The following is a 25,909-nucleotide window of genomic DNA, read 5'->3' as shown; positions in this document are numbered from 1 at the left end:
AGAATTTACCAGCATATAGCATCGACACCTGTTCGCAACTAATTTGAGTTTCAAATCCACCCAACTCCTATGTAGAATATGAGTCTTCGTAATTATTTTGATAAAGTTAAGATCTATGATTTTGTCAACGCATCTATTACTTAATTTTGATTTATTTTATTTATTTATTTTTTTTACTTCTCAATTATTCTTTTTAAAAGGTGCTTTTGAAAGCAAAGAAAAAGATTTAAGAACTATTTACTATCATTAAATTACACAGTCATATATAAGATTATCTCTATACAATGTTATATGTCTAGAATTTGAAGGAAATTGTATTTGTTATGGTTTTGAATATTTAGATTTCTTTGTATCTAAGTCCATGGTGACATGCCATTGCAAACTTAGAAGGTAGTTTGTATTTGTTAGTTTGTTTTTTTTAAAGGAAAACATGCTGGGGCGCCTGGGTGGCTCAGTCCATTAAGCGGCTGCCTTCAGCTCAGGTCGTGATCCCCGCATGGGGCTCCCTGCTCAGCAGGGAGTCTGCTTCTCCCTCTCCCTCTGTGTTCTCTCTCTCTCTCTCAAATATAAATAAATAAATAAATAAATAAATAAATAAATAAATGGAAATCATGCCATTCATATTAAATATAAAATAGAATGTGATTCCAAGAAAATCTCATAAGAGTAAATTCTAGTTATTTCCTAAAGATCGATAAAGTCATTTCCATGCTATGAGATATTTACAGGGTCCTTAAGCTATCTTCTCCCTTCAATTGAAAAAGTAGGTGTTAATTCGATTTTATAAAGTACTTAGTTGTATGAATTGTAACAAAAAATGTATCAGAAAAGAAACCATCTTTGTAAGACATTGTAATTTAAAGTTACAAAGAGAATATGCTCCAAAATATTTGGGGACTTGCCATGAAAAAAAGTTGAAGCTACCACAACATACCTATTAGAATGACTAAAATTAAAAACAAAAATACCAGCACAGCAATACCAGTATACTGATGAGAATATGGAGCACTAGGAACTCTCATACATTGCTAGTGAAGATGCAAAATGGTACAGCTACTTGGAAAAAAGTTTTCAAGTTTTTCATAAAATTAAATGTATGTTTACTTCATGACCCAGGAATCTACCTCTGGAGTCTTTATAACAATAAAAATTTACATTCATACAAAAACCTATATATGAATATTTACAGCCGCTCAATTCATAATTGACAAAAAACTGGGAACAACTCGAATGTTCTCCAACAGATAAATGGAAGAGAAAAGATAAGAAAAAAAAAAGAAACATTATTCTTTGTCATCAGAAGTGGGAAGACACATGGTCTATGGGCTTCTCTTGAGAATCAGCCTCATTTGGTCCTTGAGACACCTGGAACCAATAAGCAGTGTTTTTGTGCAGTTCCTAATATCAGTGGCAGTAGTGACATCCAGATTCTCTGAAAGCTTAGCAGTGTACCTGAGAAGCAGACACTCCAGTACTTTTGTTAAGTACATAATTTACTAAATTAAAGCTCATCTTGTTGAAATATCTGGAATGCTTACTGTTTTATTGACTAAATGCTGCTCTTGTATAAGAACATATTATCTTCATTTTACAAGTGTAGATTCAGAGGCATTGGGAATTCAAAGCAGAGACAGAGACATGGTAGGACTGTGATGTCGGTACTCCAAATCATTCTGTATTTCCAGAGTCTCCGCTGCTTGCTACAGAGGAACCCTGCTTCCTGGAAAGTAGAAGAGAGCTGGTTGGGGTCCTCAACCATTGCGCTTTAAACACCACAATAGGAATGTTGGTCAGATTGTGCATACAAGAAAATACCCATTTACCTCTAGATAAATTGTACCAGACACTATTGTGCAAATAAATGATAGACATGGGCTGTTTTTAAGATCAATGTGAACAGCTCATGGAATATTGAAGGGGGTCACAAATTATTTCTTTCCCAAGACAAAGACATCAAGGATAATTTAGAAAAGATGACAACCACTAGGAATGATAACTACCTTTCACATATAAAAGAGGGTTTAGGAACAAATTGTGCTTCAGGTGATTTTCTGGAAGTTTAGAAGAAAAGAGATTACAAGCTAAGCAAGCAGGGGGATCCACATGGATTTGAGAACCACAAAGGCAAGTATGATAGAAAAAAGACCAACTGAGGCACTGATGATAGGGACATTTGCAAAACTCAACACATGCAATGGTGTGCTAGGGAAACGGGGGGGGGGGAGCGGTGCAGAGGTAAATGCTCTGTTAGGCCCCATATAGCCCTTTAATAAGAAAATAAAATGAAACAAAGTGACAGACTATATGTATGGGTTTTGCAGATTGAGTTCCGAGGACAAATGAGTTTCTATATGCATTTTACATATTTCATGTGTTTTATTTTTTTTCTGCTAAATTAACATGTCAATATCATATCATGAGAAAAGTTCTTATTCCCCTCATTGAAGTTTTCTCATGAATATACAACCTGAAGGAATTCTTAAAAAAAAAAAGAAGAAGAAGAAGAAGAATATGCTTGAAATGGTGTAAAGATTTCTGGAGAAATATGTTTCTTCCACTATAATTTTGTGGAATCATTTTATATTCTCTTAGGCGAGAAACTTGAATTAAAAACATAAATCATTAAAACTCATTAGCTTTACATTTAGCAGCATACATCATTAGTGATATTTTAATTTATGTACTTTTGTTCTTACAACTACTTTTGATGAAGGTGAGTTTAATCCTATTTTGTAAAAAAGGCAAATAAAATGGTAAAGATTTTAGACTTCTGGTATACTTCTATAAGGACAGTATGATTAACATGAAAACTCCAGAGTTTCCATTTTTATACTCTATTTACATTTCTCACAAGAACCTAAAATTAAGTTTACTTTTCATATACTCATTGGTTGCACATATTAACAATAGAAATATTTTAAAATTTCTTTATACTCAATACTTATTAAAGATCTGTTTTTATTAAGCACTTCAATATGATGATTTGAGGAAATAAATGGAAATACACTAATAGTAATTTGAAATAGCCCTGTTACCTACAGATAGCAAGTACTTTATTTTGCTTTTATTTTAAAACAGGTGCTAGAAAATTCAATCTAATATCTGTTTTTGAAATATGCTCATATGCTGTTTTACATTTTTAAGCCACATGGCTTTGTCTACAAATCTAGTTATTTTGGGTAAAATATATGCTTGATGCACTCACATTTAAGACTATAAGAACACAAACTCTGTATGTTTACAGATCTATTCATAAATCTCCTGAGATTGGTGATAACTCTATTGACAGGTAAAAATACCTACAACAGAAAAAATAACATTCTTTTAGAAAAGACTATATTATTTTACAGAACACAATACATAGAATACAATGTGAATGGTACTTCCCTCTCTGAGCTCAGCAGTAAAATTAGAAAGGAGTTAAAGAAAGCAAGAAACCAAAATGTAAAATAACTTCATATGGTTAGAAATTAAAAATCATATTTATAAGAAATTCAAGAGTCAAAAGATGAAATAGAAATTAGGACATACTTTAAACTGAACAGTGATGAAAATATAATACATTAAAACTTTCAGGTGAATCTAAATAGTAATTTAGAGAAAAACTTATAATCTTAAATGCAGCTATTTAAAATAAAAACTTTTGAAAGATTGAAAATTATTGACATGAGCACTCTACATATAAGTTTAAGAAAGATAAACAGAAAAAACACATCAAAATAGAAGTGAAGGGGCACCTGTGTGGCTCAATTGGTTAAGCGTCTGCCTTCAGCTCAGGTCATGATCCCAGGGTCTTGGGATCTGCTTCCAGCTCATCAGGGAGCCTGCTTCTCCCTCTCCTCCCCACTGTACTCTCTCACTATCTCTGTCTCTCTCAAATAAATAAATAAATAAATAAATAAATAAATAAATAAATAATCAAAATAAAAAAAATTTAAAAATAGCAAAATTTTTTGGGAAAAATGATCAAATAAACTGGCAAATAAAATATTTTGGCAAATAGAAAGCAAAACAACAGAAATAAATGAGTTAAGAGAAAGTACACAGATAACAGTTGGCATTTCACATGTATTAATTCATTTAATCTGCACAAATTTAACAGAGTAGAGAGTATTGCTAGCCTCAATTTTTAGCTGCCCAGTCACAGGACTGACCAAGGTGTCACAATGAGCCAGGGATTAACTTCAGGCAGTTATGTCTCTATTACCTTTTTGCTTAACCACTCTGTGTACTTCACCACTAAATAAATAGTATTTGCTTTCAGAAACTTTTATAAGACAATAGTATAAAACATTTCATGGCAATGAATTCAAAATTTTGAACGAAATGGATTCTTGCGGCTAGTGAGTCTACCTTGCCTAACTCTGACTATCACGAGGAGATTTTTTTTTTTTTTTTCCTAAATACTTCTGGTTTCTCCCTTTCCCCTTCATTCGCTTTTTCTAGGTGGGTCAGGATGATTTGATTGATAAATTTGGGCAGAATAAATGGTACATTGTCCGTTTAATTCCTCCTGATTTTCTCGGGAGCTGGCCTGACAAGAGAACATGTGCCCCAATTCTGTTGGCCTTGTGGAGCCCTTAGGGGTCTGCCCTTCGTGGGCAGCAGGGTCGGCCTGAGTGGACAGGCTGCCCTCACCGTGAATTTCAACATTAGGAAGCACGTTGTGCATTCACTCCTCAGCCTAATCTTCAAAATCAGCTTCATCAACGATAAAGGTGATAGTCTGCTTTCCATTTGCCTTTATCTTTTGTTTTATCTCTTAATTTCTTCAGAACATGAGGGAGTGGGGTAGGAAAGAGAACGGTTATGTGTTGTCCTCAAATATCAGTATCTGGTGCTTGGGGAGGTAGTAGGATCCTAGTGGAGTTCTGCGGAGGAAAGATAACATGCAGCGATTGGGTTTCTGGCAGTCACAATAGGAGGCTTTAAGCACTGGGGACAATGTTCTCGCGCAAGCTTTTTGACCGTGTCAGTTTCGCGCAGCTATGTTATAGAATGTAACTGCTTTACCACATGTGTGGGCGGAATGAACATCAAACCTTAGGTTTTATGGGGCTTTCACCCGGGTCACTGAAAGTTATGGCAGATGGTAAGTGAAGATAAGGAACTAATTAAGTATTCTTCTTTCCTAACCCCTTCTTTTTATAACGAGCCAAACAAACACCGCTCTGTATGTGCGTTCTGCTGCTTCCTGCTGTGATGTAAAAGGAACTTGCTTTGGAAGGAGCCAGCTATGTTTCTTTCCCATCATCTCCTGTGACTGGCAGATAAGTATTTAACTCTGGCAGTCGGGATTAGGAAGTCATACCTACAGTTACAAGCTGTATCTTTTAACCTAAATGTTATCAATAAAATAAAAGTGATTTTTTTATCTCCCATTTCTCCATTCATTTATTCGATGTATCAATTCCTTCAGAACTAGGGTACGGAAGGTCACTTTGTATCAGTCACTTTGAACTCCAGTATCTGGTGTATAAGCTGAACTTTTAAGATACTGACAAGGAGTGAGATTGGGAGTTCATTAAAGTATATGAAAACTGAAGCTTCTGGCATGACCAGGGCAGGAGATTTTGGCCTTGGTGATACCTTTCTAAGGGTAAGACGTGTGAAATTCTGATTGGTGAGACTCTGCAGTATATGGCGGTTTTGTTCCCCCTTGGGTTTATACACCTGTAGACCTCAGCAAAGGCAGCAGACTCATCAAAATGCAGGCTGATTACATACCCCGCATCAGGCCATGGGTAACTACAGCCTGACACCGGGCACAGCATTTTCCCAAGCAGAAAGAGCTGTAGAAAGCATCACGGTATAAAGGAAAAATCACCTTTAGGACTTAGTGGAAGCTTGCTTTGAGAGAAAGAGAATCTCAGAAATTCCCTTCTGTTTTACTATGTGACTTCGTCAAGTCTACAAGAAATGTATGTGTCAGATGCCAGAAGGCACTATAGATTAGCTGTCCCCAATCCTTTCCCTATTCTTTCCCTGAACTGTCTTCAAGGTCTGATTCACGTATTTTGTCTACAGTCTTAAGTGTCACTTGTCACCACAAGACATCAAGTTGGTTTGGGATTTGTTAAATTGTGAAAGCTCTGAGCATTTCAGAAATCCAAACTATGGCTTTATTCATAAAGGAAGGGTAGATCTGATTGTACATAACTTATCGACACAATTACATGGTCATGAATTCAAGGTTTAAAAAAAAAATAACAAGGCTTGTGTATGAAATGATCTGTTTCCTAGAGTCAAGGTTACCCAGGAAATTAAGGAGGAACAGGAGTAGGTTTGAAAAACATGCTTACTACCAGACAGGAGTAGCGGAAGAAAAAAAAAAGAAAATAAAGAATTGTAGGTTGATTGAACTGGAGAAAGATGGATTCCTTTAGATGAGAGTCTGATAAGGTAAAGTTAGGAAAATAAATCTGGAAGGGCAATATAGACTGATGTCAAAAGGAAAATAACAGTTTATATATCCAGTTTTAATTTTGCTAAATGTTTTTCAGTAGAGTGGCAATGGTTTAGTTGTTAATAGTTTAGAAGTCATGCTTGGTGCTCAATAAAATCTGAGGGAGAAAGAGGTATAGTCTGAGTGTAGATTGGGATGACTTCTCTAGGAGACTGTGACAGTCCCTAATAAGAGCAATGTAGAAACTATTGTTTAAAAATTAGGACAAACAAATGGTATGGTGACATAAAATTTGAAAGACTTGAGAAAAGTTGAGGAAAAACAGAATACAGTACTGAGGGAATTACTGAGTGTGTTTCAAAGTGTCATAGATATTTTGGGAGTAACGCTATTATTTGAATTGATGCTCAAGAAATTTATAATCTTTGATAGTGAACTCGGAAAAAAGATAGAGCAAAAGTGAGTCATATTAAAATGTAACCTGGAGTATAATAATAGGGCAGGACCTAGCTGGGTGAGCTGTTAGTTTGATGAGAGCACGTGCTTTAAGTATATTTATTCATGATTCAATTTAGTAAACTGTAGATGGAAATTGGTTTGGACAGTGAATGCTTTTGCCCTTCCCTGAGCTCAATGACTTCCTATCTCTCATCCTTAAAGAATCTAGAGATGTATTAAAAAGTAAACATCTAGGTAAGACAGCAAAGGGCAAAAATAGAGCATTTATCCAGCAAACAGTACTTGTCCCACCTGTATTAGGTAAAGAAACATTTAGGAAGCAGATTAAAATTAACAAGATGGGCTAACACATTCATTAGCATCATATCTCAATACTACAGAAAAAGGTATGGCAGAAATGTAAAGTCTGGGGTATTTGAAAGCTGAGGAAAGACAATATCTTCAGGAGTATGCAGCAGTGGTTTCAGGCCTCCTATGCTCTTGGGACACTAGCTTCAGAAGCCTCAAAAGCTGTTTTATTTCAGGAGTATGCAGAAAGTGACTCTCCTGTTGAAACATGTGGATGAGCACAGCAAGAGGCATTATCAATAGAGGAATGAAAATACCTTTGTCCCTAGCTAGATGCCACCCGCAAGTCAGCAGGAGTCGGAATATGAAGCATGGAAAAGAAAGACGCCTCTAGTAAAGCCTGGTGATGAGAGATGCCAAGAATGCAAATTTTTAAAACATTGCAGGAAGAAATACCTCAATTACCAGAGACACGAAACATAGGTTGATTTTTCTTGCTAATAGGGTAAATAAGGCACTTGCTATATTTCCCCCCGTTGAATTTAATTTCTTAGTGAATGGACTCTGAAGTTACATAGACTCTGGGAATCTACTGAGGCTGAAACTCAGTTCAAACTTCTTTCCATCAGACACCATTAAGTTATTGCTGTCACCTTAGGCGATGTTAAGTACTACTTTCCAGGAACATAATGTTGGTAGAGTAATTGCTTTAAGGTAAATATATTGATTGTTTTCTAAATTTGGTGCTGGTGGTTTCAATGCTATGATAATCTTCTATGTTCTGTAAGCCCTCTGGGTTTTCTAAAAGTGAGGCACATCAGAAACTTGGCATTAAACTAATTCTCCCCCTCAAGACCAGAAGGAATATCATCCATCCTCATGAAACATGGCTCAGGCTGCAGCTGCTGGAGGAAGCTCAGCTCCATTTAAGAGCTCCTCTGGCTAAGACTGGGCAGAACAAGAACAGTCAATTGAAAGGATTTATTGAGTTTTTTATTCTCAAAAGGCAAATGAATTTGATTTTGGATTTTAATGACATTAGACTTAAATTGGCAAGGAATTTTCTTACTTGGAGTTTAATTTTTCCAATGAAACTTTATAATCAGAGGAGGTAAGTTTGTATTTATTTTGGCCCCTCTATTGTTGGCATTTTATTACCAGAATGTGTGTATATTGTTATTTGATTTTATTGCAGAACCATTAATTAGATATGTTGAAAAACATAGCCATAGTTAATTTGGAATGGTGAATAGATTCAGAAATATATATTCAGCTTTCTGTGCAGAGTAACCTTGAGGTTAACTTAAGTAATTTACTCATTTCAGAGACCCGTATCTCACACTGGTCTGAGGGTATAGTGTATACTGTATCCTAGTGGGTTTCACACAGATCCACAAAAGCTCAGCAGACTATATGGACAGAATGGCTTCCCAAAGTGGATAATAAAACGGCCCGTATACAGACTAGATCTCTAAATGTAAAGGGATGGCCATGCCTCAGGTTGCCTATAGACTTCATGGTTAAATTTAAAGGCTTAAGCAAACAAGTTAGGGAAAACATTTTAAGCTTCTAACATTATTTCTCAAGTTTAAAAGTTATTTTTCGAATTAGACTATAAGAAGTCAAAGCTTCAAGGGCACCTAGGTGGCTCAGTCTGTTAAGCATCTTCCTTTGGCTCAGGTCATGATCCTGGAATCCCAGATGGAGCCCCATGTTGGCTCCCTGCTTAGCAGGGAGTCTGCTTCTCCCTCTGCTTCTGCTCCCCCCCTCAACTCATGCTCACTCTCTCTCTCTCTCTCTCTGCTTCTCTCTCTCTCAAACAAATAAATAGAATCTTAAAAAAAAAAGAAGTCAAAGGTTCAGGTTGTGATATTTAAGAGTAGTCACTAAAATAAGATTGTAAGAGAATATATGTATGACTAATAAGTTATTTGAAATATGTATACAAAAACTCAAGAAGTAAAAAGGAGGAGCATTAAACAGATTGATCAAATAGAAATAAAAAGGTAACATTATGTAATAAAACAAATTATATGAGCAATGATATTACATGTAAAAAGGATTAAATACTATAAGGAAAGCACTATTGTAAAACTATACTATCAAAAAATCAAATATATACTGCTTACTGGAGGCACATGTCTTATGCAAGAATACAGAAAGCTTTTTTTTTTTTTTTCCCTTTAGTGAGTTCTACCCCCAATGTGGGGCTTGAACTCAAGACCCTGAGATCAAGAGTCTCATGCTCTACTGACTGAGCCAGCCAGGTGCTCCAAGAATACCGAAAGCTTGACAATAAAAAGAAAAATGGAGGAAGATGTATGTGCATTCATTAACTGAGTAGGGTTAATATAGCTATATTAATATCACCCCGGGCTTTAAAACAAGATGAATTACTAGAGATAAAAAAGGACTTTTTGTAATGATAACATAAAGCCAATAACTTACCTTCAAAACAAACAAAGCAAAAATTGACAAAACTAAAAGAAAGACACATTATAATTATATTTGTAAACATTAACTTACCTCTCTCATTAGCCATTTGAAGAAGCAGACAAAAAAATGAAAATATAAAAGGTCTAAAAAACACAGTAAGCAAACTTGATCTAATGAATATTTATTGAACAGTGCACTTAACTGCTACCAAATACAAATTCTTTTCAAGTACACATGGACTATGAATCTATATTATATGCTAGGCAATAAAGACAACCCTCAATAAATATCAAATAATTGAAATTATTTAGAGAATATTTTCTAATCACAGTAGAAGTTAACTAGATTTAAATGACAAAAAGAACTAGAAAATTTCCAACTACCAGGATATTAAACAAAGCACTTCTAAATAAGCCATGGCTCAATGATAGAATCAAAATGAAAAGTTGAGTATATTTTAATGTGTATGAAATTGAAAACATGAAACTTCCAAACTAGTAGGACATAGCTATGAAAGAAATATCTGTTGAAGCAATTGAATACCTTTCACAAATACCCAAAAAGCTTTACCAATAAATTTTTTTCCAAATTCACTAAGAAATAACATCAATCTTTCACAAATGATTGTAGACAAGAAAAGAAAAAGGGAGCACCCCTCAACTTTTTTTTAAAAGTCATCACATCATAATTTTGATTCCAAAATGTAGCAAAAATATCACAAAAAAATATGCACACACATATATGTACATTCTCACAGATGTATTTTCTAGTGTACTTATGTAAATATATAGACACAGAAATATCTTTTTCTATCATCTATCTGTATTCTAGTGAAATTCTAATGTATGTTCAAAATAAATTTGAAAAATGTCCTAAGAATCTTATGCATATGTAATTACAAAAAAATTGGAAATAACTTTCATCAAAAGTGAAATAAATAAACTTTAAGATGTATAATCAATGTTATAGAATGGAGTTTATTAAATAAATCTTTGCATGTCAAATGGTAAACCACGAAATTATAATGTTGATTGAGAAAAGCATGCTATTGAATATGTAAACTATTAAAAAATAAAATTCAACTGAGTTAATTTTAAAGATCTTATTGGCTTCATTCAATGATTTATGGATTAGACTCTAGGATATAGAAAGAAGCTCTGAAGAGCTGTACAAAGTGAAAGACATTTGTAGGCAGAAGGGAACAGAGAAAAAGAAGTTAGACTAGCAAAGAGTAGATGTCATATAATTGAAATCATATAGCACTTTTTTAGGAGATGACAGAGTTTATCAGGCAGATTGTCTCAGTAGTGCTGACCAGGTAATTCCCAATGACTGGTTTAAGATTCCATTTCTGGGAGAGCCAAAACTATAAATAAGTATTAAGTCTCCATGTGGTCATGTGGGGCTTAGCATAAGTGACTCACTTTGGATCTGTTGTCTTGTTTTTAACAAAAAAATATGATATTACTTGATTAATGCTAAAAAATGCAAAGAAATGTGTTTTTTGTTAATCCTTTTGTATAATTATAAATCATAATTTTAAAGAATAGACTCATGAAAATTTAGCAAAAAGCTTGGGAGAAAGGTAGGTTAATAACTAAAACATGGATGAATTTTAAGTGTATATCTCTCAGTGTAAGGAATCAGTATGAAAGGACCACATGCTATATGATTTCAATTATATGACATTCTGGAAAGGACACAATTATAAAGACAATATGATGATCAGTGATTTCTAGGGGATTGGAGAGAGAAGGGACGGTTGAATGGGTGGAAAGATAGGGAGTTTTTAGGGCAATGAGACTATTCCATATGATACTGTAATAGTGGTGTCGAAACTCAAGGAAGTTGGCAGCATATCAGGACTGTGATTTTAAAAATATATCACTTAGGAGGTCAGGGGATCTCAGGCAGGAATACAGCTTGTGAAAGGTGGGTCTAACTATGTTATGAACGTATTAAATAATCTCAAAGAAGGGGGAAGGGGAAAGGGTGCTGACCGGAGTAACTTTGGAAATGACTAGTCTGTACTGAACGCAAAATGAACTACCCAAGCACTGTAATCTTGTTTCACAGAGCAGAATGGGTTAACAGTCCTGACACTGCTTTATTCATATGCCAGAATTGAGCAATTGAATAAATGGATGGCAGATATTGGGAGCCAGATTTCTCATTGCTGGAGTGGAAGGTATAGATAAACAAGGAGATCTATTTGATAATGGATTAGTATTGAAGACATCAGCATGAACTCATGTTTAGCTTAATATAAATACAGATGGTTACATATTGATATGTGCATATACACTTATTAGTATTCACAGATACATTTTCCTGCTCTGTCAGCTGACATGGCCTAAAAAAAAAAAAACCAACATGATGATTAAGTATGAAGTAACATCCTAGAGTCTTGGGATCATGGAACAACAACAACAAAAAAAACATTTGATAGAAACTAAGGAAATCTGAATAAATTAAGCTTGAATAATGTATCAGTTTTGGTTCATTAACTGTAACAAATGTATCAAACTAATCTAAGATGTTAATAATGGAGAAAACGTCTTAGGATATTTGGTAACTCTCTGTACTATCTTATTTATGAAAATCTGAACCTGTTCTTTAAAAATAGTCTAGTTTTTTAAAAATTATGGGAATAAATTCATAGGGCACAGGAAGTCAACTTGAAAGGACTCCCAGTGGCCCAATTCGGGACAATTTGAGTTACAATAATGGTAGTAATTCATTATAACTCACAAAATAAAATGACTATCATTAGCATATACAGATATAAATGAACAATTGAATAAATGACACGGACAAGGGACACTTATATAGTAAAATTCTAATGCAGAAGGAGTGATATAAACAGAAAATCACCTTTGGGTAATCACCAGAGTAATAACTGTTGCAGGCAAGACTCATCGATGGATGCTAAAGTTAGTGGATCAAAGTATAATGAGAAATGACATTTTGCATAGTCTCAGTGTAGAAAGTAGAATGAGAAAAAGACATTGTACATAGTCTCAGTCTATCTCTTCACGATGTGATAGTATAGAAACCTGGGCCACATCATCTGAACCAAGTGATCGAAGTTAACTTAACCAGTACTGAGACATATAAATATCACCTACCTCCTGGCATATTGCTCTGAGAAGGGCACAATATTAATTTTGTGGCATTCGTGCTGCAAATTTCTTAAGTACACTCTAATCATGAGAAAATACCAGACAAACTCAAATTTAGGGATAGTCTATAAAATAACATGCTAGTAATCTTCAAAAATGCCAAGGTCATGAAAGACAAAGAAATGGACTGAAGAATTGCTCCAGATTTGAGGAGACTGAGGAGTAAAGGCGATTTGCTACCATAGATTGGTCATTTGGTTACATTTGAATAGATCCTATAGATAAATAGTATAATGGACAAAATGTATGTACCGCTTAAATTTCATTACTTCAAGTAAGGAAGTGAGTTAAGTGTGGTCGTTAAGAGTGGGGCTCTGATCCAATAGAATTAGTGCCTTTATAACAACAGAAGCCAGAGAGCTTTCTCTGTCTGACCTCTTTTCCTCCATCCCTAAGCACACTTGCGTCCAGGAAAGGACATAGGCGTACACAGGGAGAAGATGGCCATCCAAAACCAAAGCGACGAGCCCTTCCACATACCAACCCTGCTGGCACCTTGATCTTAGACTTCCCAAACTCCAGAACTATGAGAAAAAAAATGTCTGTGTTTAAGCCATCCAGCTGTGGTATTTTATTACGATGGCCCAAGCAGACCAAAACAAATGATAAGTGGTATTATATCTATGTTATTTCCCAGTTTTCGTTATTGTATAAAGATTGTGTAAAATGTGAACATTTGAGGAAGCTAGGAGAAAACTATACAACAGCTCCATGATTTTTTTAAATAAATTTTCTTGTAACCCTAAAATTATTTAGAAATGAAAAGTGCTTTAAAAGAATTAAAAATATAGTCAAGTAGTAACATTTGCTAAATATGAGTACTATTCCAGTTAATTTTTGTATTTTTTTATATTTTAAATACTTGCTCAAATATATCAAATTTCCTTTCCATAAAATTCTCCCTGGTGCATCCACCCCAGGTGACGAGGCAAGGGGCTAAAAACCAGGACATTAGTCACAAAGTCTGTATAGAAAAAGATTAGATAGTCACATTTCTCTGCCCAGAAATCAGAGCACTGTCAACATGGCTGCTACACTGGCAGGGAATGGGAGTAAATTTTCTGAAGAAATTGAAATTCTCCAGAATAAAATTCCATAACATAAAGAACACTCCTCCTACCTTCCCCATTCACCCATACCCTCAATGACCTTTACACTGAGGATCACAACTCTAGTTATGGAGTTGTAAAGATTTGAGCAGTAATGTCCAGATGCTTGACTCTCAACCTTGTGTACAAAGCTGTATCAAAAGAATGATGCTAAGAAGAGCAATAAAAAGTAGAGGAGAGAGTTGGGGTAGCTTTGAGTCCCTGATCACTATAGGTACCACAATCTTACCAAAGTGAATGAATATTTTCTTTTCTTTTTGTCAATGAAAAATCAGATCTTCTATTGAAACAAAAACAATTTTTAAACCTTTTAAGTATCTCTGTGTCTTACTCTCTTCATTTATAATATGCTGATAATAATGGTACCTTACGGTTGTGACAATTTAATGAAATGATCCATGGAAAGTGCATAGCATTGTGCTTACTCGTGCTAAACATTCAATGAATGTCAGGCATTATTACTATTATTTATTATTGATATTTATTTATTGTTAATCATTCAATTAATCATTCAATTATTTCCTAAAATATTATGTTTGTAAACTTCATTTAAATGTTGGAATGTACACTGTAATATGAAGTGATAAATGACAAAAATTACTCTCTCAAATTTTCATCTTTAAATATTTACTTTTGAGGAATAATGCTATTGTTTATGTTCTGAACAATGCCTTGTAAAATGAGTTTGTTCATTACTGATATTAACAATATAGTAGTAATGAATAATACTGATGTGATATAAATGTACTCTGGGGTAATAGAGTTCATTTTCATTGTTAAAGTAAAATAGAAATGTCAGCAAACCTAAGCTCAATCACTTTATAGACTCCCTTGTTTTATTGTATTATCTTTTTCACATCTAAGTCAATGTTATCCTTTTTAGAAAACTCTGTACTTTATTGTCTCTGATAAATGAAATAGTTTATTCAGACAGACTTGAGTGTTACCACTTGATATTCCTCCTATTACCCAAATACAGCTCTTTTCCTTAAAGATTTCTCCAAATAATTTCTGACAACATATAAAAATGGAATTTGAAATGCAATCTTTTCACTATTCTCTTAGTAAATAAATAATACCTTAGTTGCAAAAGGTAAATAAAACTTGGCAGTGAATAATATTTCTAGTTTGTAGGAATTATCAGGTACTTGAACAAATCTTGGATTTGTCCACATATGAACTTAAAGACCATCTGAAGGCACCAGGAAAAAAATCAGATTGAAATATTAATTTTCTTCCCAGTGGTCATTCCCAAACATGTGTCTTTAACCAGCATGTGAGTTTTGCTCTGTTTCCATTTTGGAAGATTTATCCCTCTGTTGAACTGCAATACTGGCACAGAATGTCAAGGGTGTGTGTGTGTGTGTGTGTGTGTGTGTGTGTATTTATTTCCATAATACCAAAATACCAATAGTACTGAGATTTGATTAAAACTACACAGAATACACAAATACAAATAAGCTAAAACTAAATATATAATAAAGTTCAAAGACCTGTATGTATAATAAATCAAATACCAAATATAAATATATATGATTAAAATATAATGTACAAGTATACAAATATAAAATATAATATAAATCAAATATAGGAAGTTATAAATGTATTATAAAACATTAATTACAATATAAATTAACAAATATACACAATCCAAATATCATATCCTATTATAAATTACTAGCATATAAATTTTCAAAATAAGCAGTATACAATGAAAAAGAAGTAATTTAACATTCAATGTAAATTGAAAGTGAAATATTATTTTTAAACAAGTGGACTTTAAAAAATACTGCATTGGATTGCCATGGTTGAGTTGAAACATCTTTTTGAGCATTTTTTCCCCAGCTGAATGAAAAGTCTCTTTATGGTTCCATAGCATATTATGTTGCTAAATTTAGTGTGAGTGCACTGCAGACCAATACCCTTGAGCTTGGCAATTTTACAGTTTCTGCCTCTTAAGTAGCTAGTAACATAGGCATGTGTCATCATACCCAGTCATTCATGGTACATGTGTAACAGGGGGAAAATTTCATTTACAACCACCATTGAATTTTAAGGGGTGATTCCTGGTAGTGTCAGGCCCTTTACTGAGCACTATCTTGAGCTTTGGTAAAATATTTTGATGTTGGAAGATGGGGTTTTGGGAAATTCAGATTTAAGAAAATTAATTGGAAGCCAGGAACTAACCCCTGTAGACAGAAGGCAGAATAGAGTAATGCCCATTAGTGGTGACGATGGAAAAGGAATAAGATTTAGGAGAGCAAATGTGTTAGCTTCATGTTTGAAAATAGTTTGTTTTGTTATGCACTCAAGACAAACAAGAGTGCCTGGAATCAGGAAACATGGTATGAATCGCCTGGTCAAGTTCTCAGTTGACAACAGTAAGGTTGAATTGTCATGTTGATGCCATTTTATCGTCTCATCAATGGAGTGTCTAGTTTGTGTCTTTCCCTACAGCATGTAGTATCATGGAAAGCTTTTTGTAAATCAAATTATTTAGAATTTTATTTCAGTTTGGAAACACTATTCTCTCTAAAAGTTTTTCCATAAAGTTTGAATTTTGAAAGTAAATTTTCCTCAGTCTTTTGGAGTCTGATTTAATTTAGTTTTTGGGTGCTACCCACCCTGAGCCAAATATTTAATTTCACGTTTAGAAATAATTATCAGCTTCTTAAATCTCAAAAAAAAGTTATAATTCAGATTAACACCCCCTTAGGTAAACAACATGAGCAAAATAAAAGAAATCAACTATTATAGTGATGGTTGTTCAAAGTGGTGACTTTTCTAGTTGTGTAATTCTCAACCTTTATTAGTTGTTGTTGTCATTATAATTATGATGAAGATGATAATTTTTATGAATCTGGAACAGGTTGTTTTATCGTCCCTGTACCAGACTGGAAAAAAATCTTAATCTTAGCTATTTATAATTTTTAAAAAGCAAACATTTTTCTAGTACACATTATTTTCCAGTAGTAAGTAAGCATATGAAGTTAGTAGGTCACTTTATGACAGACACATACTAGTGGATGATATTTAAAAAGAAAATGAACTTCTTTCTCTTTCCTTTCCCTGCTCAAACACTACAGTGCAAAGGCCACGGGGAAGTGCTAAGCAACATAGAGGTCAAGACTGGGAAGAAGAGTGTGTCCCTGAGAGGTGGTGCTATCTTCATGTGGGGCTCCCCTTTGGAAAGGACGCCCATGTTCAAGAAGTCAAGGCCCAGGGGAGTGATGAAAGGATCCTGCAGAGAGCAGCCCAGGGGAGGTCTGGAGCTCAAGTGGGGCATGGACGGTGTCCACGCGGAGAGACGCTTTGCCAGGAAGCAGGTGCAGAGCCTTAAGTAAGCATCTGCATAGGAGGGTGCCAGCTCATGGTATCAGACCAGAGCAGGGTGAAGAGGGTGTTTCTTGAAAGTGGTTGCCTGGAAGAAGGTGTTGGAACCTAGGGAGGAAGACGTAGATGTCTACTCAGGGGAGTCAGGGGATTGACTAGCACATTGGGTATATTGAAGCTTTATACTTTTATCCAAGGAGAGATAAGCATATAAGGAGCTTTTCTAGTTTAATATCCTGAACTACAGAAATGAAAGGAGAATTTTTTAATTTATGATAAGCATGAATTATTTGTGGACTAAATAATATTGTTTAGTTGCATTTAGAATAAATATTTCTCTGCCTTTAAATACATACATACTTATTGATTGCATTTTTGGCACTTTATATGTAGGATTATTTCCTTTTGTCACCACAACAAAAATTTTTTAATTAAATTCCCATTTTACAAATGACAAAGGTGAGATCTAGAGAGATTAAGATATGAACTCTGATTCCAAAGAGATCCTTAAGGGAGGCAGACACATAGAATATATGATCATACTTTTCAAAGTGTAGTATTTCAGCTTCCATGGTGTCATATGGAAGGTGTATTAACTCTGAAATGGTTCTCTAAGCAATGCAAGTTTTTCTTCAAAAGAAGTGTTAGATTAAGCACCATAAGTAAATCAAATAAAAAACCTGCACTGGTTGAAGTCCCGAGGTTCTCAGGCCGTGTCACATATTAGATCTATCTGAGAAGTTGTTAAGTGCCAGGACCACCATCAGAGCAGACTCTCTAGGGGTGGAGCCCCAGCATCCGAACACCATAAATGTTCCCCAGATGATTTTCCTGTGCATCCAGGGCACGAGTTGTGTTGTAATGGTTAATGAGGAGCACTGTAGGGTGACTGCCTTGTCAGGAGTATGGAAAATGATTGAGGGAGTGATACTAGAGGAAGGGAAAGCAGGTGACACTAGTGAAATAGTACTAGACATGGAGGTCAATTCTAATGAAGTTCTCAAACAAAGGTTTAATTTATGATACCTGTATATTTTCTGTGTGACCCATAAGCCTATTGGGTATAATACAACTTCCTGGCATCCCCAAATCACAGACAAATTATAAGTGTGTGTGTTTAAAAACCTGGAAGCAAAAGACACCTTTGAATGTGTAACAATGCGAAGAAAAACAAAATCAACAAAATAATTGAGCTGCTCTTCTGGTACTCAGTGAATCTAAGAAAATTGGTAGGTCAAATGTCATGGAATATTCTTTACTTTCTGTTTGAAAGACCTCATGCTTAATAGAGTTCTCAGCTACATCGAAGAATTTAAATGTGCTTTCTGTTAAATGTTTTCTTAAACAGAAGGTTAAATAAAGGCGGATAAACGCAAAATAAATCAGAGCATCAAATGAGATACAAATATTTTCCAGCAAGAGCTATATTATTGTGATTTTTGCTTTGATACCACCTTGACATTAAATTTCCAAACTGAATTAAGAGAGTGATCTGTTTCCTAAACTTTCCTAACAGAGAAACTATTCAGGCATTCTTGGGAAAAGATTTGTGAAAGTCCGAGGAAATGCCATTTAGAAGGATGAACAATAAAAATGGCTATACCTGTTTTATTCTCAATAAGTATGACTTTTTTTTAAAGATTTTATGTATTTATTCGACAGAGAGTGAGAGAACATAAGCAGGGGCAGTGGCAGAGGGAGAGGGAGAAGCAGGCTCCCTACTGAGCAGGGGGCGCAATGCGGGGCTCCATCCCCGGACCCTGGGATCATGACCTGAGCTGAAGGCAGACACTTAACCTACTGAGCCATCCAGGCGCGCCAGTCTATAAATCTTTCTCATACTATACTTGTTTGGTTGGTTTATCAGTAGATAAACCAATAGAATAGGGCAAAAGCATGTCAGAGATCTCTGGGGAACTGAATTATCATGAAACCTTCTCACCAAATTCATAATGCTCTCATTGCTGGATCTTCTTTGAGACACTAAAAAGTTTATTTTTCCATTTAAATCTTACCTGGCTACTCCTAATTTGGATTTTATATATGCCACTATAATGTTGTTTTGTCTGTGTACATTTAACGCTGTGTTGGATGTTGTTTAAAAATGGTGACCCGGGGCGCCTGGGTGGCACAGCGGTTAAGTGTCTGCCTTTGGCTCAGGGCATGATCCCGGCGTTCTGGGATCGAGCCCCACATCAGGCTCCTCCGCTATGAGCCTGCTTCTTCCTCTCCCACTCCCCCTGCTTGTGTTCCCTCTCTCGCTGGCTGTCTTTCTTTCAATTAAATAAATAAAATCTTTAAAAAAAAAAGTGATGGATTTAAACATTAACTAACGTTTGAAAGCCCTGAAAGATACTCTTCAATTAAAAAAAAAAAAATGGTGACCCAATCAGACATGATCTTTTCCCTCGTGGACTTATAGGTAAAATCAACATTAAACAAAACAAAAACTGGCTGACTAAAGTAAGTGTGACTAAGCCATCTTAGCCAGCCAATTACTGTTCGTCTGTTCCCTCTTGTTTGGAGAGATTAAAGCCCCCTTGAGGATCTTTATGAGTACAGCATATTCAAAACCACCTGAAAATCTGACACGAAGGATTTTGATCAATCATGATTCTGAGGGGAACTCATGATTGAAAGGCTCAGAGGTCTGAGAATGCCACCACTGTGCTGTCTATAGCTCATAGCCCAGTAAGTGCTATGGCGTAGATTCACTCAACTAAGTTAGAGTGGCCAACCAGTTTTAACACATAGGTGTTAAGAATCTGCATTTCAGTGAGACCTACCAATGATTCAGTTAAATAAGAAAGATTCTCGAGAGGTAGTATTAGGGACAGTGGTGGGAAGAGATTAACAGTTTCTCTGTTAGAAAGTTTAGGAAACAGGTCATTCCTTCAATTCAGTTTGGAAGTTTTACACCAAGGTGGTATCAGAACAAAAATTACACTGGACAAAGTTAAACAGTCAATATTTTATTCAAGACTGTGCCGATAGGATAGTGGGGCCAGAGATCAGTCTGAGCTCAACTCCACTGAAATAAAGGCAGGATAGATTTTAACAGCTGGAGCTGCGGGGCTCGTAGACCGGTTATGTTTGCTACTTCCTCTTACTCAAAGGAAAGGTAAACTTTCCCATATTTGCGTATCAGGAGGTGTTTTTACAACATGGGGCAAGGTGCTCACAGAGGTTAGGCTGCTATCTATCCTTCCAGAGATGGGTAGAAGGAAGCTTGATGATTACCTTTCAGAAGTATGGCCTCTAGGTCCTTGAGAAAAATAGTCTGGAGTTGTAAAACTGGCAAAATCTTTTTAAAAGCTTTATGTCTCAAAAAGATAGAGAGAGAATGCACAATAACAGGTTTCCTAAAATAAATGCTTTAAGAGAAGGGAGGTCTGGGGCTTTAGAGACAGAAAGAAGCTTGTCTAAAGTTTGGGTTAAGCTGAGGGGAATATTAAGGCCGCGTTGGTCAGTGGGCAATGATAAAGCAGAACTTTCAACAGAAGAATCTCCCTTTGATGGGCTCCTACCAGGAGAGTATCTTAAATCCCAATGATAGAAATTTTGTGAATTCAGAGATTTTGTGATTAGGGATTACAACACAATTAGGTCACCCTTCAAGAGTTTTAAACTGCAAAAACTTTACACTATCTCACCTCAAAGACCTTTTTTTCCCTCACAGACAAAAAAAAAAAAAAAAAAAGACATTTAAAATGACTTTCATTTTAATGAAGGAAAATCTTTTTTAAAAAAATTTTATTTACCTGAGAGAGAGAGCACGCGCACACGCACACAAGAGGTGGGGAGGGCCAGGGGGAGAGGCAGAAACAGATTCTCCACTGAGCACAGGAATGCCGGGGTTCTCTCCTAGGACCCTGAGACCATGACCTGAGCTGAAGTCAGATGCTTAAGCAACTGAGCAACCCAGGTGCCCCTTAATGAAAGAAAGTCTATACATAAATAAATAATAGAAATGCATACATACATACATACATACATACATACAATTCCCTGCTTAAAAACCCTATGTGGGGGCGCCTGGGTGGCTCAGTCGTTAAGCATCTGCCTTCGGCTCAGGGCATGATCCCGGCATTCTGGGATCGAGTCCTACATCGGGCTCCTCCGCTGGGAGCCTGCTTCTTCCTCTCCCACTCCCCCTGCTTGTGTTCCCTCTCTCGCTGGCTGTGTCTCTCTCTGTCAAATAAATAAATAAAATCTTAAAAAAAAAAAAAACAACGCTATGAGAATGGTGAACATTTAAATTTAAAATAAGGTATTATTTTGATCATGTCATAGTTTATCAAATTTTAAGAAGGACCTTTTGTGGGACACCTGGGTGGCTCAGTCGGTTGAGTGTCCAAATTTTGATTTCTGCTGGGTTTTTGTGATCTCAGGGTCCTGGGAGTGAGCCTGCTCAGCAGGGAGTCTGGTTGGCTCCCTCTGCCTGTGCCCCTCCCCTGCTTGCAGGGGCACCCCTGCGCAATTGTTCTCTCTCCCTCTCTCAAATGGATAAATAAATCTTTAAAAACAAACAAACAAACCCCCAAACCGAGAAAGGACCTTTTGTTTTATCCAAAAATTTAACATGGGATTTGTCAAATAAAGAAAATAAATACTATGCAATTTAGGTATCAATATTGAACTCTACAAGCCCCTTTGCAAACACTTCCAAAAAGGTGAGATATATTCTTGGAAGTGATTCTTTCCCTCGCCTTGCAACAAAACCACATTTGGAGCTTTAAAAAAAACACAAATATTGGCCTCCCCTCATGATCTTTTAGTGTAAGAATGTCTAGAAGTGAGGTCTATTGTTTTAAAAATACCTTCAACTACACTCTGCAGACCAGCATCTACTAGAAGCTTCTTAGAAATGCAGAATCTTCGGCTTTGCTGCTTCTGCTGGCTTGGAATCTGCATTTTGACAGGATCCGGGTTGTTGATATGCATATGCAGTTGGAAGGAAGTACCTCTCTCTACAGTTTGCTGCCTAGCCGGAGTGAGGACCCTTCACCGAGCTGAGTGAACCAGCCTGCGGCACTAGCCTGCGGCACTGTGCAAGCAGCCGCTCTACGCATAGGCTCCTATGCTTTGAGCTTTGCTTTCTATATAAGACACATCTTTGGAGGAAAATTTTAGCACATAATTTTGGGCCTATAAAAAACCAAAAGGCAACTACAGAGAAAAATGGTGAAATAATCATATTAATATCTGGCACTTAATTTAAAAATTCAAAAATCTTAAATAAGGATTTATTTGGAGAGAGACGGCTGAAGGAAGCAATCAGCTCCCTGGGAATTAGACTCACCAATGACTCAGTGATTGATGAACTTTGGCTTTGGGGCACGCTGCATCTTTCAACTTTCCAATTATATACTCAGATGATAAGGACTATTATTGTTTCTCTTAACAGCTACTTAAAAACAAATTAGGAGACCTTAAAGTGACTTCTGCATCTTTGGGGAGAAATACTTTATTAAATTAGTAGCAGGTGAAAATAACCTACATTAGTTTATTATGTTTTCCTTAGGCAAATGACAGTGTTTTGTGTTCAGTCTCGCTCACTGCGAGCTTGTGGTGCCTGTAGGTGCGTGTAAATATTCCTGAAATTTAGTAATTTTAGAATGTAAAGTAAAAGGGAAGATAAATTTTGCTCAGTAATGATTATTTCAGTAATGTTGCAATATTTACCGTTCTGTACTCTATTTTGAGCATTCCAATGGAAATGTTATGTGATTCGTTTGATTATATATTTACAGCAAGTCAATAGAAGCAATTTTCCAAGTAGTGACAAAAATTTTAGAAATTCAGAGAACTAAGATTTCCTTTTGATTTCCACTCAGAGACGTAGGGAGCTGCAAAGACTGATGTTCCCAGTTTTACAGTTAAAAAAAAGCGCCAAATACAAAATTCATAATCTTTCTTTAAACCCATTGGAGTCCTGACATTGCACAGCCCAAAATGTAAGAGGAGATGGGCAGAGGGAGAAAATGTTGGAGCACTGACTTCCTTGTGCAAGAAGACACAGCCAGGCACCCAGTAGTGGGAGTTCACGTGTTTGGCACACTGATGGGCGTGCTGGTGAGAAAGAGAAAGCCCTGGGAGCTGCAAATGTTAAAGCTATTGACTAGGGAAAGGATGGGACTTTAGGTAGGGAGAGATAGGAGGCTCCTGACTAGGCTCTGAGGTTAGCAGGTATGCAGACACTAAGACAGAATGAAAACAAAGATGAGGGAAAAAAAACCAGACCACCCTGTCCCAACTACTAGGGTTAAAAATGTTTTTCTAATAATTACATTGTGACCACAGAAAATAACAAATGACAACAGAAAATAAAAAATGGTCAGGCCTCAAAGGAGAAGTTAACTGTACAGATTAACCAGGCCTAGCAAAATATATCTATAGATCACAGATGTCACGAGAAACAAAGACTAGCACATAATGTATAAGCATCATGTCTAGTTCAAGACCACTGACCTAACCACCTGCCAGTTTCCTGGTAAAGTCCTAATAAAAGGGCAGAGATGAAAAGCCCTCGTTGGCAACCCAGTCAGGACCCCTCTGACTCCTGAGAGTTTTTTCCTGTATCTTTGCTTAATAAAACTGTATTGCTTTGCTCACGCTCCTTTGTCCATGAGATTCATTCCGTGAGACAAGAACCTCGCTCTCCTGCTTCAGTATCCTCATCCTCTTGCAGGCTTTTTGTCTATAAACTATAGCGGGAGAACAAAAAATGGGAGAATTCTGAGAAAGTCTCTCATGTGCGGATCAGCAGGGGCACCGACAGCTGCCAGTGGGGTCAGGGGGAGGAAATACTGCTGAGATACTCACCTTACCCAACAAAAGCTTAATCTGCTGAGAAGGGACCACAAACACTGCTGCCTTGAGGGCATTGGTGGAAATCCCTTGCAGGTGTGGGAAAAGAAGAGGGGAAAACATCCATCCCTGGGGGAAAGTCAGCCGAACTACAGTGTCGGCCTAAGACTGGGCTTTATTAGAACATAGAACACACCTACCCCAACACTCCGTCAGGCCAACAGGCATAGAATAAAATGAATCTTTCAGGGGTGGTTGGAAGGATGATTTGGTGGAGTAGAGGAGACTTTTAGAGCAGTGAAAATACTCTGTATGATATTATAATGAGGGATGCATATCATTATATGCTTGTCCAAACCCATAAGAACGTACACCAAGAGTGAGCCCTAAGGTAAGCTCTGGACTTTAGGTGTTTATGAACCATCAATGTAGGTTCATCCTTAGTAACCAATGTGCCATTCTGGTGAGTGATGTTAATAACGGCAGAGGCTATGCATGCGCGGGGGTAGGGGGCATGTGGAAAATGTCTGTACATGCCTCTCAATTTTGCTGTGAACTCGAAACTTCTAAAAAAAATAGTCTTAAAAAGGAATTTTGCAGGATACAGATCATTTCTGAGATGCAGTGCAAAGAAAAGGCCTAAAGCTAACAGTGCAACAGACATTGAGAAAAAAAATATAATAACAAAAAACAAAACAAAGAAAACCTCTAGAAAACTAGCTCTTACTCTGAACACAGGAATTATTTAGAAGAATTTGAAGGTTGTGGTGCACTAAGGGTAATCATGGCAACAAAAATCCCCCCAACCCGGCTCAGCTCTTAATTTGAATAATCAAATCTGTTAACTAAAGTCCTCAGTGAAAGAAAGGGATACTGATACCCAGGTATAAAGCTACTAACCTCAGTCTTTACTATACAATATAAGAAGTCCAGCTTTCAACAACAAGAAGAAAATTATGAAGCATGTGAAAAGATAAGCTAAAGCATTACGCTTTCAAGAGTTAAGGCGATCATGCCACTGATATTGGAACTATATGTTGGAATTTAAAATAACCGTAGTTAATAGCTTAAAGATTCTTGTGGAGAACGTAGACAGCATGCATGGTCAAATGGGTGATTTCAGCAGGAAAGTGGAAAGTGTAAGAATCCATTAGATATGCTGGAATTGAACAACACAGTAACAGACATAAAGATGCCTTTAGTGGACTCATCAATAGACTCAATGCAGTGGAAGAAAGAATTGACAAACATCGAATAGGCCAATAGTTTTGCAAACTGAAACACACACACAAAATCTGGGTTTGTACTAGTTGCAGGATTTTGATTTATCTTTGTTGCGAAGACAGGAGTGGGCTGACATTGGCCTTAGAAGCAAGTTGTTTTGAAGGAAGCCATCACTGCTTGTTGGCTTTCAGGGACAAGCTTAGCAAAGTGAATAATCATTAATAGATTAAGAAGATTTAAAACCAATTCTAATGTTTTCTTATTAGCATGCCTATAGAAAATTATGGGGATTTTATGTATGAATTCTGTCTATGATTCGATTTTTTAAAAAGATTTTGTGTATTTATTAGACACAGAGAGAGCACAAGCAGGGGAAAACTACAGGCAGAGGCAGAGGGAAGAGCAGGGAGCCCGATGCAGGACTTGATCCCGTGACCCTGGGATCATGACCTGAGCTGAAGGCAGATGCTTGACTAACTGGGCCACCCAGGCGCCCTTCTCTGTGATTCTAATTGCTGACTTGGACTAATGATAAATAAAGATCCAAGACACCTAAAACAAATGGAATTTTTGTTCAAGTTCAGCATAGCTAGTCTTCATATTAAGCTATACTTCTAATTGCTGAATATTTCAGTGTTCTTGAAACACTAAGATAAGCCAAA

This window comes from Ursus maritimus, unplaced genomic scaffold (genome assembly GCF_017311325.1).
Source record: "Ursus maritimus isolate PB19 unplaced genomic scaffold, ASM1731132v1 scaffold_13, whole genome shotgun sequence".
Taxonomy (NCBI): domain Eukaryota; kingdom Metazoa; phylum Chordata; class Mammalia; order Carnivora; family Ursidae; genus Ursus; species Ursus maritimus.
This window is presented reverse-complemented; position numbering follows the sequence as displayed.